This window comes from Microtus ochrogaster, unplaced genomic scaffold, assembly GCF_000317375.1.
Source record: "Microtus ochrogaster isolate Prairie Vole_2 unplaced genomic scaffold, MicOch1.0 UNK106, whole genome shotgun sequence".
Lineage (NCBI taxonomy): Eukaryota > Metazoa > Chordata > Mammalia > Rodentia > Cricetidae > Microtus > Microtus ochrogaster.
This window is the reverse complement of record NW_004949204.1, coordinates 437,789-443,596: the sequence shown is the minus strand read 5'-3', so window position 1 is coordinate 443,596 and position 5,808 is coordinate 437,789.

Here is a 5,808-nt window from a genome sequence, read left to right as displayed (position 1 = left end):
GGATGCACTGTGGATAAAGCGTGGATGCAGTGTGGACAGAGTGTGGATGCAACATGGACTGCAGCCAGAGCTGCTTCCCTCGTGACAACCTGTATTGCCTCAAGCTGAGAGTCTAAGTAAACCCCCCCCCTTCCTTCCACTGTGTGTCAGGCATTTTGCTTCAGCACTGAGGACAGAAATGAAGGCACTCTCATGAAGACACAAGGCTGGAAAAGAGCTGCTTTTGCCATGGTGAGAGAAATATCCCTCCGGCTGGCTAGTGTGAGAGAGGTGAGCACCAACACAAGCACTAAGCAGTTTGTTTTGAGACATGACCTCACTATGTAGCCCAGACTGGTCTTGAATTTGTAGTCCTCCTACCGCAGCCCCAAGTGTTGGGATTCTATGTGTGGCCCACCAGGTCCAGCTCCCAGTATTCATGGTAGTTTGGGGTGTGCTCAGAGCGCTAAAGGGCACAGTAACCATGATCTCTGTCTTAAGGACCGATTCTAAGTGAGAAAAGAATTGCCGTGGGTCTAGGATTCCGTGAAGGACCGTGGGTGTGTCCTTTTTCCTTTTAGTTCACAGAACAGGACACTGGGGGATAAAATAAATCCAAGAGTGGATGTTTAACACTTAAAGAGGTTCAGGTGAGGTTAGAGGTCAGACTCCAGACCAGATGGCCTACCCATGGGGGATGGTAACCAAGAATGGGACATTGGCCTTCAAAGGCTACTTGACCTATGTGAAGTCAAAGGCAGAAAGTAGGAAGACATGTAACTTTTATCCATGTTGCTGTAGGTCTTCCTGAGAATGTTCCATTTTCATGCCATGAACTGCGTTTCAACATTCGAGGAGCCTTTTTTTTTCTCATATGGTCCTGGGTCTAAGAATAACCCCCAGCCAGGCAGTGGTGGTGTATGCCTTTATTCTCAACACTGAGGAGGCAGAGGCAGGTGGATCTCTGTGAGATCGAGGCCAGCCTGGTCTACAAAGCGAGTTCCAGGACAGCCAGGACTGTTACACAGAGAAACCCTGTCTAAAAAGAACAAACCAAACAAAACAAAAACCCAAAGAACTGGCCTGGGAGCATGTGGCCTGATATTGCATTAAAATTTGTTCAAGGTAAATAAACCCCACTTTGGCAGCTTTAAAATGTGGTCTTTTCAAAATTGCATTTTATTGATTTCTTTTTTATTGCAGAAGCAGGTTTATTTGCTGTGGGAAAATTATAGAGAGTAAGTTTTGAAAAAGAAGAAAAAATCCACACCTATAGCTCCCCTCTTCAGGGAGAATCAAAACAAAGACTTGGGTATCACATCTCTGCTCAGGCGCTTTTGTTTTTTATAGACAGGGTTGCAGGTAGCTCAGCCAGACCTCAAATACCTAGATGGGCTGAGTTTGAACCCCTGATCCTCTGTGTTCACTTTCCCTGGACGGAAATTACAAGACATGAGCTGCCTTGCCTAAGTTATTCTCTACTCTCTCAGCATAATTTCTATTTCATTAAAAATGAGATTTTATTTTAAATGACACTTGTTTAACCTTAAAAAAACCTTTCTGTTTTAACTCTTTTTTTTTTTCAGAAAAAAAATCTGAATGACTTTTAAATATGTAAAATGATGACCAGGTATCCTTTCGTTGGGAGGAGACATTGTCTTGTGGTACTTGTCATCGGGCTGCTAACCACAACGGCCACTTGAAATGCGGCGAGTCTGATTCACACTGAATTACACAGACAGCTCTACAGTGCGCCCTGATATACAGTAAATCATTAGAGATTCCTGTCGGAATGACTGGGTTCAATACACTATGCTCTTAAAATTAATTGGTGTCTCTTGAGTTTTAGAAGCACAGCCCTCAGGGTCTAGAAGACCCTTCCTAGGTCCTTCACTTCTTAGGAGTCTGCACTGGTCTTTGTATTTGGAGACTTTGCAGCTCAGCCATGGAGGAAACCCACTTGTGGGAAGCCTGTCTATAGGACGGCAAATGAGGTTTCCCTGGAAAACATGAAATTGACTTCGATTCCCATGGAAGAAGCCTGTCTTGTTTCTGCTGGCAAATCCTCTTCAGGATTTTCAGTTTTCTGTCTTTTGGATTTCTCTCTAACCTGATTTGTGTAGTTATGGGTTCCTGCCTCAATCCATAGGTTAATTAAGCCTTTGGTGTGTACTCTTGTTATAGTATAAGTCAATCAGGAGTCACGATTTTGCCATTTGAAAAGTATATTTTAATCATATCCTTTAATGGCTGTGGGGGGCTCTTGCCCCATGACCAGTGAAATCACCTGGCAGGACCAGGTGCCTGTTGCCAGAGGAGCTCACCAAAGGGCTGAAGGGCAGCCTGTCTCTCGTCGGCCATCCGAGTGATCCCTATATTCAGTTACTTTTCTCATTGCTCTGACCAAATAAATACCTGGTAAGAAGCAACCTCGGGGGGATTTACTGGGATTGGTGGGTTTAGGGCACAACCGTCATGGTGAGGAAGGTAGGGTGGCCGGGATGACTCTCTCCTTAGTGGTGGGACCACGAGGCAACAGCATTTCACATCTTGGTAGACCAGGAAGTAGGAGACTTCAGACTGGGATCAGAGGTAGGTATAATCCCCAGATGCCTGGCCCCCAGCGACCTACAGACATCTCCCAGCTAGGTTTCAGAACCCCATCAGACAGAGTTACCAGTTGGCTACCAAGTGTTCAAACATATGAGCCTGTGGGAACATGCTTGGTTCAGACCGTAACACTCCGTCATCAGCCTCTTTACAGATTTTGTCTTTTCGTTTGCTTCTCATGCCCACCAGACCAATGTTACTCCCCTGGTGGTGGTAATGGCTGAAAATGTACATTTTTTGTACAGCTTGAGCATTTGAGAATCCCCAAAGATGGAGGATAGAAATTGCTTTCTACTGCTGAAAGGTGACAGAATTCCTTTTTGTTTATGCGGCTATTTGGGCTACAAATCAATTGAGACAACTGTGAAGAGAAACATGGCCCTGACCTCAGAACTGGGAGATTTTGTGTTGACTCATTGTTAAGGACAAACTTTTGGGGGGTGGTGATTCTAGGGATAGAATCCAGAGACTAATGCATTGGGCTGGGGTAGAGCACAGTGGTAGAGCACCTACCCAGTATGTGCAAGATCCTGAGCTTGAACTCCTGTCTCACATTCAATCAACCAACAAACCAACCAACTGAACAACCATCAATAAGGAAGTACCGGACACTGGAGCATTCAAGGTGAGTGTTCTATAGCTGAGATACATGTCAGCCCCTACCCATACTCTTGGTTGGCCACAAAAGCTGTTCCAAGTACTATACGTGTCTGTGAGTCTATGTGTCAATAATATCTATAAGCTCTTATACCAACAGCAATTGAAAAAGATAGATGCTATCTTGAATATTTTTACCATGATATTTGGGTAGTTAAAAACCTTCAGCAAAAATCTAAGAGTTAGCCGGGCGGTGGTGGCGCACGCCTGTAATCCCAGCACTCGGGAGGCAGAGGCAGGCGGATCTCTGTGAGTTCGAGACCAGCCTGGTCTACCAAGGGAGTTCCAGGACAGGCTCCAAAGCTACAGAGAAACCCTGTCTCGAAAAAAAACCAAAAAAAAAAAAAATCTAAGAGTTAGTTAATAGCCATGGATTACTTAATACCAAATGACATAGAATACTGACATAAATTATTAAGATAATTTTACAGCCAGATATTGTGTTCACTTTTTACATGTTATATAAGGGTTTATGTTTCATATGTTATAGAGAAGCTCTAGCTTTAGAGTATGCAAGATGACAAGTCTCCATGGTCACCTGGATTTGGAGTCACCTGGGAGACACACCTATGGCTATGTCTGTAAGGGAGTTCCCAGAGAAATTTAATTTGGGAGCTGGGTGGCGGTAGTGCACACCTTTAATCCCAGAACTTGGGAGGCAGAGGCAGGTGGATCTCTGTGAGTTCAAGGCCAGCCTGGTCTACAGAGTGAGTTCTGGGACCAGCTTCAAAGCTACACAGAGAAACCCTGTCTTGGAAAAAAAAAAAAAGGAAAAAAAAAGAAATTTAACTTGGAAAAGACTCACCCTCAGTCTGGGTGGTGCCATCTAAAAGGGAAAAGGGGAATCTAGAGGAGCACCAGGGCTCCCTTCTCTCTGTTTCCTGATGGTGGGCACAATGACACCCCGCAATGTCCTGTTACCGCTGCTTCCCCATCAGAGCAGGATGTAACCCCTCAGACCATTGCCAAATAAACCCTTCCTGTAGTCGCTTCCCTCAGGTGTTCTGTCACAGCAAGGAAGAAAGCAGCAGTCAAGGGGGTCTGTCTGTCTCTCTCTCTCTCTCTCTGTCAGTCTGTAGTTTGTGGCAAGGTCTCACCGGAGCCCAGGCTGGTCTAGAACTTGCTCTGTGGCCAAGGATGACTGCGAACTTCTGGTCCCCCTGCTCCAGTCTTTGGAGTGCTGGGATTCTTGGCACACTCCACCACACTTGGCTGAAGATGTATGTTCCTGTCACTTTCAGAAGGCATAAGAGGGTTGTTCAGCCATGCAAAGCTGTGTTATACACGTTCTTCTGAAATACATATGTGACAAACACATCTTAGTTTTCCAGCCATCAGTTTTCTTTGTGAAATAGAAATTACTTTGTCTGTCAGCTATCACCGATATGTGAGAACTTTCTTGAGACAAAAAGACTGTGTGTGTACTTAAAAAGAGAGAGTGAGTAGTAGTTCTTCTCAGGCATTCTGGTCTTAGGACCCTCTGCATACAGTTAAAATTATTGAGGATACCAAAGAGCTTATGCCCAGCTGGGCTACAGTTACTAATAATCAACACACAGAAAATGAATTCAGATTAAAGAAGAATTTGTGTGTGCCTAATAACTTATTTTGTGAAAAATACTATGTTTTCTACAAGAATAAGAAGCGGCATCATTTCGTGCTTCCAAATCTTGCTCATGGGTAGCCGAATAGAAGATTGCTGGATTCGCATGTCTGCTTTGGCGTGCAATCCCATTCCTCACGCATCTTAGAGTCGCATTCAGTGCTCAAGAGAAAGTAAGAGGGAAGAATCAATGTTTTATTATGATTATAAAAAATAGTTTTGACCTCATGACACCCCCCCCGAGAGGGTCTGGAGGACTGCTTTAAGGACTTTGGATGGCACACATCAAGTGTCGGTTTGTTCCAGAACATAAACGGCCATAATGAAGGGTAAAATTAAGCAGTGGTTCTTATTTGCTTTAATCATGGACAGCTGTGCCTGAGAAAGATGCTGTATGAATATTTCCTTGGGAAAGAAGGCAGACACTTGCCAGGAGCAGAGAGAGAAAGGCGGCGATCCTCTGGAGGGAAGGAACTGAGGCATGGTCAGTGGGTTTGAAGGATCACAGATGTGAGCAAGTCTTCATGCTTGGACATGAGAAAGGTTTTCAGGTGTGGCAGGGATGAGATGCTCTTGTGGGTACCAGAGAGGACCCCGTGACCTGCCCTTGCCCCTCCCCTGCTTGTAGTGAGTACAACAGACAATCCTGATAGAATACGCCAACTTAGAGCAGAGGCACCTCCACCCCCAGAGAACCATAACTCCCTGCAATGAAGCTGTTACTGCTACTCTTGCTCCAACTGGAGAGCACCTGGAATGGAGATTGAGTTCTGGGGCTTGGGAGGTGGCTCGCTCAGTCAAGAATGTGCTGTGCAAGCCTGGGGCCTGGGCTTGGATCTCCAACACCCAGTAAAAAAAGCCCGGCTTAGTGGCATGAGTCGACAGTCTCATGAAGCTCTGTTCTCTGTAAGAGATCTCCAGTGAGAGCCTGGGAAGCCACGCTGGGTGTGGGATGCAGG